The sequence below is a fragment of the Lynx canadensis genome, chromosome B1 (assembly GCF_007474595.2).
Source record: "Lynx canadensis isolate LIC74 chromosome B1, mLynCan4.pri.v2, whole genome shotgun sequence".
Taxonomy (NCBI): Eukaryota; Metazoa; Chordata; class Mammalia; order Carnivora; family Felidae; genus Lynx; species Lynx canadensis.
The window spans coordinates 166916630-166930845 of NC_044306.2; the positions used below are offsets into that span (position 1 = coordinate 166916630).

The 14216-nt window shown below is 36.2% G+C and overlaps 1 pseudogene; it reads left to right on the forward strand.

Annotated features, from left to right (window-relative positions):
- The first annotated feature begins 12764 nt into the window (after positions 1-12764).
- LOC115511617 lies at positions 12765-13942 on the forward strand (annotated as a pseudogene).
- The last annotated feature ends 274 nt before the right edge of the window (positions 13943-14216 follow it).

Sequence of the window (14216 nt, forward strand, 5' to 3'; positions counted from 1 at the left end):
CTTTCTAGATTTTTGCATTAAAGGCAACTTCCGAAAATAGTGTGGACTTTGAATTCAGAAAGATCTATATTCAGAATCTAGTTCTGCCCCTTAGCTATCTGGCTCATTACTCCCATTTTCTTATTGTAAAGTTGAGGGAAATCATGCCTGATTTAGATTATTTGCAGATTAAATTGAGTTAAGTTAAATTCTTATTAATAAGCAATCATAAATTTTTACCTGGTAAAATGAATAAATGAGTGATGGAGGTATCGAGGAGGTAGAGGATTTCAAGCCTTTAATAAATGGTTAAATGATAGTACTGTTCTAGGTGGCATACTAAATATGAATGCTGCATTCTCTAATATCAAGAATTCTGTTAGTTAATCTTGGTAATACAAAGGCTGTTCCCAGTTCAAATCTTGGATAATTTCCAAAAGTTCATTTTTGAGATTGTTGCTTGGAACTTAGGTCACATGAACAGGGTGGGTGGAGGAGGGGCTTCATCCCTCCTGTTGTAGGAATGACCTCTAAAACAGGCCTGTAACATAAAAATATTATTTTCAAAATCTCTTAAATTATAAAATTATAAATCTTAAATTACATAATCAAAACTAATGACAAAATATAGTTTATAATAAAGTTCAGTATTCACTCAATATAGTTTTCTGTCCATATATAGAGTGTATACAGTAGTACACATTTACCAAGACACGTACATGACTAATGGAATGGTGCAGTAGGCCGACACAGAATGTGAGGACATTCCGTTTTCCTTTTGTGAGAGCAAAGTGAAAACGAGAAACCACTCAGGACCATGGAGAGCTACTGAGCAGAACAGTAGATGGAATGTTCTGTGCTGTGTACATTTGTTTATCTTCTATTTGTCTCTGTCATCTGTATGTTTTAGTCTCTTAGTTTCTCCCAACTCTTCTCTCTGTTTGCCTTCCTTCGGTTCCTGTCCTTCTTTTTCTCCAAGCCTAATGTAATTGAACGCTTTTAAGTTAAACACACACACACACACACACATATACACATATATATCATATATATACATATATATCATATGTATACATATATATATCATATATACACACACATTACATATATACACATATATATATATGATATGACTCTATATTGCCATCAGAACAATATTAAAATTAAGTACTTGCTAAATGAGGGATATATGACAGATTTCTGTGGGGGTAATCAGAGTTTGATTTTTTTAAAAACTAGAGAAATAAAGTAATAGGAACCTGCATATTTTGTGGGTTAAGTCAGGTATTAGGAGTACTTTAAGCATACATAATTGCATTGATTATAGAATCTCTCAAACTGTTTTTAAGGAAGTAACTAAAGATTAATAAGCTATATGGTAATTTACCTCAAGTGTGTTAAAGAACTATATTGTAAACTTGCTAAGATAGGCTTGCAGTTAAGTCACAATTTGAAGTACATTTTGTTTAGCCAATTGACCTTGTACTCTCAATGAAACACATTCAAATGCTTATATGTATGAGGGACATGTACTAGGAAAAAACTTAGATGCACTCCAATTTCTGTCTTTTTGCTATATACCTACCTCCCTACCTATTAAATAATTTATGAACTTGAGTTTTTAAGCTGTTATTACTGTAGTATTCAAGACATTGCATTATTATTTTTTTTAACGTTTATTTATTTTGAGAGAAAGAGTCCCAAGCAGGCCCCTCACTGTCAGTACAGAGTCCAACACGGGGCTTGAACTAAATGAACAATGAGATATGACCTGAGCCAAAACCAAGAGTCAGACGCTTAACCGACTGAGGCTCCCAGGCGTCCCAACATTGCATTATTATTACATCACTCGACGTTATGAGAATGGTGGTTAAAGTAATAAACTACCCTACCAAAATCTGCTTACCTTGTAAGATCTCTGAATTGTGGTACCAGGAAAATTTTTGCAATTCTGGTAACTTTATAAATTACTCCCAAAGAATCCTGAATAAGGAATTGAAGCTGTTAGCCCCAATGAAATAGGATAAGACTTTGACCATGCACTCATTTCAAAAATGTTACTCATAAATTGTTTTTAAGTAAACCACCCACTTCATATATGTGAAAATTCAGTTTTCAACTTATTTTTGCATTATTTTTATCTGAAATACAGATAAATTTGAGCTGTGCCTGTTATTTTCCTAATGTAACAACATAAAAAAAAAATAAAAACATTGTTGTACTTCATCTTGATGGAATAAACTGGATTGGAGGTTGGCCAGTTAAAGAATCTAACCAACTAAACATACATTTGTTAAATGTTACACAACTTCAAAGTGGTCATTTCTTCAATTATTACCTAAGAAATGAGGAAATTTAGGATGATTGCTTATGTAAAATGAAGCAATACTATTAATAACACCTAAAAGGAAGTTTCCAGGACAATTAGGAGAAGAGGAATTTTATATTCTTCACAACTAATGTATGGCATACAGTTTTTAAGTAGGTTGCTTGGTCTTTACTTCTGTGTCACATGTTTATATAGTCATTTAAGTAATACAGTGTTGGTACAGATTGAGTGTTTGCGTCCCTTCAGAATTCATGTTGAAATTTAATCCCCAGTGTGATGGTATCTGGAGGCAGGACCTTTGGAAGGTGATTAAGTCATAATGGTGAAGTCCTCATAAATGGAATATGTGCCCTAATAAAAGAGATCCCAGAGGACTCACTCACCCTTTCCACTATGTGAGGACACAGCAAGAAAATGGCCACCTATGACCCAGGATGTGGGCTCTCACTAGATGCCGAATCTGCTGGCATCCTGATCTTGAACTTTCTGGCCCCCAGAACTGTGAGAAATAGCCACTCAGTTATGGTATTCTGTTGTTACAGCAGCTCAAATGTAATAAGATAAATATTTTATACTATTTATTCAAAATTAATAACTTATTGTCTCGTGTTATAAATCTTCGGATGCAAGATCATCAATTAGTCTGTGGAATATAATTATTAGAATTTTAAGTAGTTGTAGGGAAGAGAGTGGCAAAATAATAGCATCTTTTATGAATTACTCCCAAATGTGTGCCACATTTTATTTGCATTAGTTAGAACTATTTTGTAAAGCTTCTTGTCACTGAGCCAGTCTCTCTTCAGAGCTACAGACTTGGTAAGTTTGACTGTGGTTAGTTACATACAGTAAGGCAAGCTAAAGAAAGAGATCTAAAATGCAGTCTCAAGAAAATAGAAGTTGATTTCTCTCTGATTTAGTAGTTCAGGGTAGGCAAACAGTCCAGGGCAATAGGTTTCATCCCACAGCAATAACTTCCATAAAATAGTAGCCACAGGAGACACAAGGACAAATAGGAGACATCAATAACAGGAAGGAGAAATACACATTTCTCAAGCCAAAACAAGTTCCTCTTCCTCTCCAAAATAGGATGGTTATAGAAACAGTAAGGTTGTGTGTGTGTGTGTGTGTGTGTGTGTGTGTGTGTGTGTGATTGAAATAACATAAATAGCATAACCAGATTGCAATTAAAACCAGAAGCATTCCAAAGTTACAAAAGTACCTTCCACCTGGGATTTTAAAAATAAATCAATAAACAACTTGTATTAGGGTTACCCAGAAAAGCATATCTCATAGATTATTTTTTATGTATCTATCTATATATCTGTGTCTCCCTTCCTTCCTTCCTTCCTTCCTTCCTTCCTTCCTTCCTTCCTTCCTTCTTCCTCCCTCCCTCCTTCCTTCCCTTTCTTCCTTCCTTCCTTTCTTCCTTTCTCCATTCCTTCCTTTCTTCCTCCCTCCTTCCCTCCTTTCCTTCCTTCCTTCCTTCCTTCCTTCCTTCCTTCCTTCCTTCCTCTGTCTCTCTCTCTCTCTCTCTCTCTCTCTCTCTCTGCAGAGAGAGAGGGAAGGAGAGATATATTACAAAGAATAGGTTGGCATTTATGGAGGCTCACAAGTCTCAGGATCTGAAAAGTGAGTCGACATACTGGAGACCCAAGAGAGCTGATGTGTAATTTCAATCTAAGTCTGATATGGAAGTCAGTAGTCTCAAGGCCCAAGAAGAGCAGATGTTTCAGTCTTAATTCAAGGGCCAGAGAAGACTAATAACTCATATCAAACAATCACAAAGAGGAATTCCCTTTTTATTTGCAAAAGGATTAACTTTTTAATTCTTTTCAGGCCTTCAACTGATCGGATGAGGCTCACCCACATTAGGGAGAGCAATCTGCTTTGCTTGGTCTACCACTTCAAATGTTTATCTCATCCTAAACATCTGTACAGACACACCCAGAATAATGATTGACCAAATATCTGGGCACTTTCTGGCCCAGTCAAGTTGACACACAAAATCAGCTGTCACACAACTCTTGGGGTCAAAGAGGAAACCAAAACTTCAGATGTTCTTGTAAGTAAAGTTTTATGAGAACACAACATATCAGAATTGATGAAACACAGCTAAATTAGGTACTAGAGGAAAATTTGTAGATTAAATACTTACAACAATAAAAATGAAAAGGGAATTAAACACCTAACTGCTTAGTAAAAGAAACTTTATGAAGAACTATATAAACCAAACAAAGCAGAAGAATTAAACCAGCTCCAAAATTGAAATGTATAACAAAACATTATTAAGAACTAATAAATTAACCCAATAGTGAACTCATTTATTTGAAATTATCATGGGGCGCCTGGGTGGCTCAGTCGGTTAAGCGGCCGACTTCGGCTCGGGTCATGATCTCGCGGTCCGTGAGTTCGAGCCCCACGTCGGGCTCTGTGCTGACAGCTCAGAGCCTGGAGCCTGTTTCAGATTCTGTGTCTCCCTCTCTCTGACCCTCCCCTGTTCATGTTCTGTCTCTCCGTCTCAAAAATAAATAAAACGTTAAAAAATGAAATTGTAATGAAAAACTAATAGTTAACCATATTAATTTTTAAAAAAGTGTAGGGCAAAACGTGAATACATAAATTTAGAAATTATATATATATGGGAAATATGTCATTAGTCTGCATACCTCTATGCAAATATATATGAAAATCCAGATAAGATGAATAATTGTCTAGCAAAATAGAATTTATCAAAATAAAAATTTATCCTTTAATCCTAAAAGGTAGTCTAAACAGATCAATTATCATGAAATAAATAGGGAAAGTAAGAGATTACTCCAATAATAATAATAATAATAATAATAATAATAAAGACTTTGAATGGATCGAGATGAGAATTTTGCCACACTCTGAAGATAAGAAAATCTTCAGTCTATTTACACTATTCTAGAACAGAGAAAATAAGGAAAACTGCAAATTCATATCCGGAATGAAATGGGTGAATTATTAACCCTAAACATAAAAGATTGTACCGAAAATAAAATTACAATCCAATCATATCAACATGGAATATGTGATGCTAGGAATGCAATGTGCAATGATAGTTAAATATCAACAAACACATTTACATAATCTGTTGTATTAATAGAGCTAAAGAGATAAATCATATGCTCATATTCAGATATTTAAGAGTATTTGAAATTTATTGTCCTTAAAGACAAAAATCTGATTTGTGCATGCACGTACACACACACACACACACACACACACACACACACACACACCATTGCCCTAAAGTTGGTATCTTACCCAATGGGAAAACATTAGAAGCTTTCTGATTAATGTCAGACGTAAGGCAAACATATTTTGTCTTTCTATTACCATTTAGCATTTTTATTAGAGCTATTACTTATAAAAGCAGTCAAACACAAAGGCATAAGAATTAGAAAGTAAGAATTCTATTAGAAAGTAAAGATAGAATTATATATGTGGAAAATCAAAAAAATTGATGGGGAAACTTAAACAGAATTCCAGGGTGATATCAGATTATAAAATCATGAAATCAATATTTAAAAAGATGCTAGGAATGAGACAATTCCATTTATAAAAGAAAAATCATAGCATACCTGTATATAAATTTATGTCCAACGAATGTGTGTCTCTATATAAACAAATGAAAGCACATACCATATTCTTAGACAATGTTTTATAGAATTCATTCTTCCATGCAATAATTTATAACATTAAAGCTTTTCCAAGAAAATATTAATAAGCTAGTTTTCTTTGGAGCTTGGCAAGTTAATTATAAAAGTCATTTAACAGAGCAAATAATAATCAGGACATAGATTCCAGAAGCAGTGACTAACTCTATTAAAACATTTTCCAGAGTTTCCATTTCTTAAATTTTTTTTTTTTTCAACGTTTATTTATTTTTGCGACAGAGAGAGACAGAGCATGAATGGGGGAGGGGCAGAGAGAGAGGGAGACACAGAATCGGAAACAGGCTCCAGGCTCCGAGCCATCAGCCCAGAGCCCGACGCGGGGCTCGAACTCACGGACCGCGAGATCGTGACCTGGCTGAAGTCGGACGCTTAACCGACTGCGCCACCCAGGCGCCCCTTCCATTTCTTAATCACTATGCTATGTGTACAAATGGAAACCAGACCCGTATAATAGAATAGGTAAGCCATAAATCGATCTTACTGCATATGGAAATTTAGTAGACGATAAAAGCAGCATTTAAACATTGAGGAGAAAATGAACACTTAATATGTAGTGTTGGGATACCTAGTTAACCATAAAGAAAATAGATAAAATTATATGTATTTCTGACACTGTAGACAAGATAAATTCTAACAGAAAATGAAACTATAAAGCAAGAAGGAAACATGGGGGAATTCATTTATAACATGACAGGAAAATTTTCTAAATAGGAGTCTAAATCTAGATGCACTAAGAAAAAATACTGATATATTACATTTAACCGTATTAAGAAATAACTTTCCATTGCAAAAAATCCAAAAAGCAAAGTAAGAAACACAGTGACTAATAGGAAAAAGGTTTGAAAATTGCATCAGTTCAAAGAGTTATTACCTCTAATATATAAAAGCCTTCTGAAGGCAGAGAGATAAAACACAAATGGGCAATGTACAGATAGGAACAGATAGGTCACAGAAAAAGAAACGCAAGTAGCTCTTTATTACATGAAAATGTCCACGACTCTCCATAATAAGAGAAATGTGCTAATTAAAGCTGAACTACTGTTTCTCACCAATCAGATTGGCAAAGGATCCCAAAGTGTAACTATATTATGATGAGACTGAAGGAAAACCAGCACTGTCGAACCTTTCTGTTGGGAATACAAAACGGTAAATCTCCCTGGAGGAGAATTTTGCAATATTCTACATTATTCTTTGACCCAGCAATCTCATCTCTAGGTATCTCAGAACGCACCAGCAAATCTATGAAAAAGCATGTGCGCAATGCTGTTAGTGGCAATTCTTCTATAAGAGCAGAAGACTGTAAACAACCAGTTGTCACACTCTTGTGTCTCCATTTCAAAACCTGCCCCTGCCCGTGTATAATTGACTAGATTTGCAGTCTGGGCCTCTACTAACCACATTTCTGTTCGTGCGCTGGCTTCAGTAAGTCTCTGCCTGATGGGGGTGCTGCTGCCAAGGCTGGATCTTGGAAGGGAAAATTAAGGATGCTTAGCCTCCCTGTTTTGCCTCACTTGCTCTGAGTGTCACAACAGCAGCACTTCTTCACTCCAACAAGAATTTGTTCCCCACCGACTTAAATACTGCCTTTATCATGTATTCAATGCTTTTGTCTGGAGCTTGACATGTTGATTATACAATACATTTAGAAGAACAAACAATATCCAAGAAAACCTGAGCTTTTCAATAAGTACTGTTGGACTAACTAGTTAAGCCACAGGAAAAGTAGATGAAACTGATTCCATTTCTGGCACTATTCATAGGATTGATTCCAAATTGTTCTGGGATGTCAATATGTAAAAAAATGAAATGATACAACTCGAAGAAAATCATATAGGTAGTAACTATAGGGAACAACAACCACCTACGACCGGGAAAACGGGAAAAGTTGCAATTATTAGATCTTGGAAGCATGAAGAAGCAATAAACAGAACTGAGACCTCGACCTCGGAAGAAGGGGCACTATTTGGCTGGGGGTCCTGCAGACCTGGCATACAGACTTCCAATGAGGGGCGACCAGCAGGCTTGTGCTAGAAGGTACATGTGATAGCATATGTATCTCTCTGTAAGGATCAGCAAAACTCTAAGACGGAATCAACAGCTCCCTTCAAAGAATATGAGGAAACCAACTTATTGCAAAAATTGGAATATATAAAGAAAAGAAGTTAGCATTCATCCTGCTTCTTCCAAATGAATTCTAACAAAGGATAAACGGTGAGAAGTTTCTTTTCATATTATTCTAGGTAATAAAGAATAAAATGAGAATTAGAATATTGCCATTCAAATGGTAGAACAGATCTAAGCAATGATAATTAGTGACTGCTTGCATAACACAAAAAAGAGAAAATCAAACATATATGCCTACTGGTGAAAGTACAAAAACAGCCTATGAATGACTCTTGCCAAAAAAAAAAAAAGCGAAGTTAGATATAAATTTAACTATCAATACACAGGAAATAAAGAGGAACATTTTGGGCAGCACCATGGGGCTGCAGTAAGCAAAATTGAGGCTGGAAACCCTTGGACAAATATCCCATTTCCTCCGCAAGTGGCAAAGAAAGAAAAGGAGTGGATGAGAACTCACGTATAAAACTTGAGACAAAAATACTGTGACGTATGGACCTTCCTCGGGCCTGGATTCAAAGAAACAAAAAATATAGGAGACAATAGGGAAGGAACTTGAACCCTAACTGGGCTTTGTTGATTTTGCAGAATTGCTTTAGATGTGATGATAATATTGGGGTTATGTTAAAAATAAAAGAATGCTCATATTTTCAAGCTATCCCAGAGACATTTGTAAATAAAATACTGCCTAGAGTTTCCTTCAAAATAATCCAGTGCATGTGTTGAAGGTGGATGCATAAATGAAACAACAATGTCTATTTGTCAAAAACTATTAAAACTTAGAATTACATGCATGAGAGTTCATTTTCTTATTACCTCTATTTTTGTATTATATCTTTTTTGAAATTTGCTACAATAAAAATAAATATATTTAGTATATTATTTTTTGTATATTTTGTTAATAATAATAATGACAATGTGCATTTTATTTGAGTACTACAATGTTTTCGTACCCATAAATGCACTTTAAATGCATTATGTCTTTAAATCTCCCCTCAAAACAGGTAATCTTTGTTATTATTCCCATTCGTTTGATTTCAAAGCCTTTACTCTTTCCACTATTTACCTGCCATTCTATCTAGTTAGTGGTAGAAGGTGATAAAAATTTCAGTGGCAAATTTGCCAGTGAATAAGCTTTTAATATTATTATTAAATAATTATTTATTTATAATGGTTAATGTTTATTATTATAATGTCCAGGCACTGTTCTAAGGGTTTTATGTGTATTTATTTGATATTCTTTTTAAATTTTTTTTCTAATTTTTATTTATTTTCGAGAGAGTGTAAATGGGGGAAGGGCAGAGAGAGAGAGAGGGAGACACAGAATCTGAAGCAGGCTCAGAGGTGTCAGCACAGTGCCTGACGTAGGGCTCAAACTCATGGACCGTGAGATTATGACCTGAGCCAAAGTCGGATGCTTAACCGACTGAGCCAGCCACCTAGGCTCCCCTATTTACTTGATATTTTTAACCACCCTATGAAGTAGGACATTTATTAGCTGAATGCATTTTTTTTATTCTTGGAAAACTTGCATGATGTGAGAGTCACCTATCCAGAATCTATTTAAGTCATTTCTCTTGTTAGACATATAAATTCTTCCTTTGCTGCTGGTATTAGAAATGATACTATTTTAAGCAGCCTTATACACAAATTTTGAGTCTTCACCTTAGGTATTTTTAAGTAGAGTAACTTTTTGAAGTGTATTTATTTACTTTGAGAGAGAGAGAGAGCGTGAGCCAGCGGAGGGGTGGAGGGAAAGAGGGAGAGAGAGAATCCCAAGCAATCCCAAAAATTCCAAGCTGACGGCACAGAGCCCGATGTGGGGCTTGAAATCATGAAACGTGAGATCCTGACCTGAGCCAAAATCAAGAGTCAGACCCTTAACCAGTTGAGCCACCCAGGTGCCCCAATTTTTAAGTGGAGTCTTACAAGAGAAATTAACTAGGTATAACCATTCTTAAACTTTGATATATATGATCCAAAATGCTGTTTAGAAAAATCTTGCCAGCTTCCACCAGTTGTACCAGTTAGCATTATATGGAGTTCAGTATACTTTACTCTTTCTTAGTAATCCGATCTTTAAGAAGCAAGATTGAAAACTGAGAGGTGAAGGACGCCTGGCTAGTTCAGTCAGTAGAGCATGAGACTCTTGATCTGGGGGTTGTAAGTTCAAGCCCCACGTTGGGTGTAGAGATTATTTAAAAATAAAAAATTATTTAAGGAGCACCTGGGTGCTCAGTCTGTTAAGCATCTGACTCTTGATTTCAGCTCAGGTCGTGGTCTCACGATTGGTAAGATCGAGTCCCACATCCAACCTGCTTGGGATTCACTCTTTCCCTCTTTCTGTGCCCCTCCCCGGCTTGAGCTGTCTCTCACTTTCTCTCATTTTCTCAAAATAAATACATAAACTTAAAAAAAAAAAGATCTTTGAAACAAGAAAACTGAGAAAAATTGCCAAGTAACTTGAATATTAATTTTCATTTCTTTGATTATAGTGTGTGATGTTTTCAAATGAGATCGTGTTACATGTGAATGTGTGTTTGTGTATGTATGGATTGTCCACTACTTTCCTTCATCTGTTTGTTGTTTTTTTTGTGACTGACATTCTTGTCTTATTAAACTGTAAGACTTCTTCATACAGTAAAACGCTAGTTCTTTTCAGTCATGTGCTGCATTTTCTTGTTTGCCTTTTAAATTTGTTCACGATATTTTTGACAGGTGAATTTTCAGTTTGATGTTGTCATTTAATCAATCATTTACTTTGACCTTTTCCACTGAACTTTTTTGCTAGGTGGGCAGTCTTTGGGGATCACAATATCAGAGAAGCCTCACAGACTTGTGCTTTAGTTGATTTGTTTTTGAGACTTTATTATTCCCTTTGGCCAAAATGCTGTAGTGAACTGATTTCCTTTCATATCCTTGCATCTACCACGCTCTTTGCCAACTTGAGTTGGGAAAGGCATGTTGTAGTGGCTGTTCTCTAGGCAGTTCAAAGCAGGACCAAATTGTCCAAAGCTGTTTTGTAGTCTAAATTGGTGGAAGAATCCTGGCTGTCAAAGAACCTGATCTCAGCAGGGAATTTCTGGCATTGAGCTGAGGAGTATTATTAGTTTAAAAGCTAGGGAAGCCAGCTTGTATCAGAGAATCACCAATGTCTTATAATATGAACACATGGCTTTGATGCAAATAGGTCATGAGTAGAAAAGACATAGAGGGTAATTAATTGAAAAGCAATATTTTAAAGCAGGATTTAATGTTGTTGGCTGCACTTTAACTATGACATAGGAGATATTTAGCAAAATGCCTGAAGAATTTCATTCACGGACAGAGCTTATCTAAACCACAGAAATCTTGAAGTTTTCTCTCAATATTTGACTCACACAGAGTACACATTTGACCACAGAATCTCAGTGACAACAACAAAATAAATCATTGTTACTACTTTAGAAATGAGTTTCTGTTTCTGTTTTCCATACTCAGCATTAAAGTGATAGAGGAAGGGTAAATTTTAAAATCTGACTTTTGTTTGGAAATCTTATTTTGAGAAGGAATGTTTTGAAACACACTTTTCTGCAATTTTTAACATTTAAATTTTGCAACAACGTAACAGAAATACACGGTTTTGAAAACTCAAGCAGTGTAGAAAGGCTTCAAGCAAAAACAGTGGTCTTCCAGACTACCTCTTTTCCTTCAGTCTTTCATTAGAACCATTTTACAGGGGCACCTGGGTGGCTCAGTTGGTTAGGTGTCCAACTTTGGTTCAGGTCATTATCTAATGGTTGTTGGGTTTGAATCCTGCATCAGGCTTTGTGCTGACTGCTTAGAACCTGGAACCTGCTTCAAATTTTGTGTCTCCCTCTCTCCCTGTCCCTCCCCCACTTGCACTGTATCTCTCTCTCAGAAATAAACACTAAGAAAAAAAAAGAATGTATGAATTGAAGACCATTTTACAATTTTCTAATTGTTTTCCTCGTTGTTCTTTTTGTATCTCTACATCGTTACGTTGATTTTTCTTGATTAATCCATTTCAGTCATTGTCTATGGAAGTTTGTGTATAACAGAAGAATATTTAGCAATTCTTTTCTTACATCACCCTGTTCTCATTTTGGAGATTGCAAAACCTTTTCAAACTTCTGTGCATTAGGGTTAAATTCTTTATTAAAAATGTTCTATTAAATTCTCCAATAATTGATATTCCGACTGTGGCAATTTTTTTCTATTTGTTTATCCCGGTCTTTGTCTTGCTACAGATTTTTCTTCAATTTCTAGCAATGCTTGAATATCATTTTGTATTGAGAATGCCTGGCAATATTGTGTGGATGGGTGGCACCTGTCAACTGGCAGAGTTCACTTTGAATAATTAAGCAGGAAACTGGAATGTTTCTGAAGACTAGAATTTGAACAATTTTGCTTTCGAGGCAAATGCTCAACTTTTGTTCACAAAAAGCAAGCAAACAAACAAAAAAAGCTGGGAAGTTTTTATTAATCCTTTTTTTAAATTTAACATAAAATTATAGGAACCTGAACTTTAGTAACACAGCTGGAATGGTCTGCAGCAGCAGGGCAGCAGTGGGAGAAGAGATTTAATTTGGTTGATTTTTCTGTGGTTGTTGGTTGTTCGCAGTCTCATGGTGATGGAAGCTGCACCTTTCTTCGAGGGGACCAAGAAGCTGCGGGAGGTTTGGTTCTCCAGGCAACAGCCAGACGCAAACCAAGAATCTGAGGATTTTTACACCATCCCAAGATCCGAGGGGGACACACTTTTTTTTAAATTTTTAATGTATATTCATTCTTTGAGAGAGATAGAGACAGAGCGTGAGCAGGGAGAGGCACAGAGAGGGAGACACCGAATATGAAGCAGGTTCCAAGCTCCGAGCTGTCAGCACAGAGCCCGATGTGGGACTCAAACCCACGAACCATGAGATCATGACCTGAGCCGAAGTCTGAGGCTCAACCGACTGGGCCAACCAGGCACCCCGAGTGGGACATACTTTTGAAAGATGTGCAGTGCTCACAGCTTGTTTGTCTCCAAAAGACGTTTCATTTTGAAGGCATGGTACCATCCCCTTGCTAGGGATTACAATTGAGTTTCACTCAATTCAAAGCTTCTTTTATTCTTGTAAGAATTTCATGAAACCTTCTTACCAAGGGTACCCACACTGGAATTTCAAGGAAGAAATAAAGTTTCTTAATGCAATTCTCCCAAACAGAGCAGCATATTATATTGTATGGGACACATGCATTCTGCCTGTTGGTATGTGTATACTTTGTATTTCCCAGAGACTCAGGTAATCAGTCAGCCAGATCAAACCCTGGAAATTCTGATGTGTGAGCTTGACCCAGCAGTTATGGACCAGTTCTATATGAAAGAATGTGCGACTGCAAAGGATGTCACTCTTGAGAGTAGAATTTGTGACCTGACCCCGGGTTCTGTCATTGATGCCACACTGTTCAATCCTTGTGGGTATTCAATGAATGGAATGAAATTGAGTGGAACTCATTGGACTGTTCACATCACTCCACATCCAGAATTTTCTTATGTTAGCTTTGAAACGAACTTAAGTCAGACCTCCTATGATGACGTGACCTGGAAAGTTGCGGAAGTCTTCTAGCCAGGAAAAGCTGTGTCCACGCTGTTTGTAAATAAGAGTTCCAAATGTTGCACAGTGCTTTCTTTACCCCAGAAGATTGAAGGTTTTAAACGTCTTGATTACCAGAGCGCTATGTTCAATGATTATAATTTTGTTTTTACCAGTTTTGCTAAGAAGCAGCAACAACAGCAGTGTTGATTAATAAAAATGAAGAAAAAACGTAAAAAGAGAACACACAGAGAAGAAGGTGATGGCTGCTTTTTAGGTATCAATACCGGGGGCCATACGTTCCATTACCATCACCTTGTAGCTGCAGAAAACCCTAGACGTAATGATAGTGTAATCATTTTGAATTGTATGCACTATTATAGCAAAGAGTTAGATATCTTGCATGAATGCTCTCTTCTGTGTTTAGGTATCCTATGCCACTCTTGCTGGGAAATTGAAGTGCATGTATAAAAAACCTTTTACTATATGTAACTTTACAACACTTGT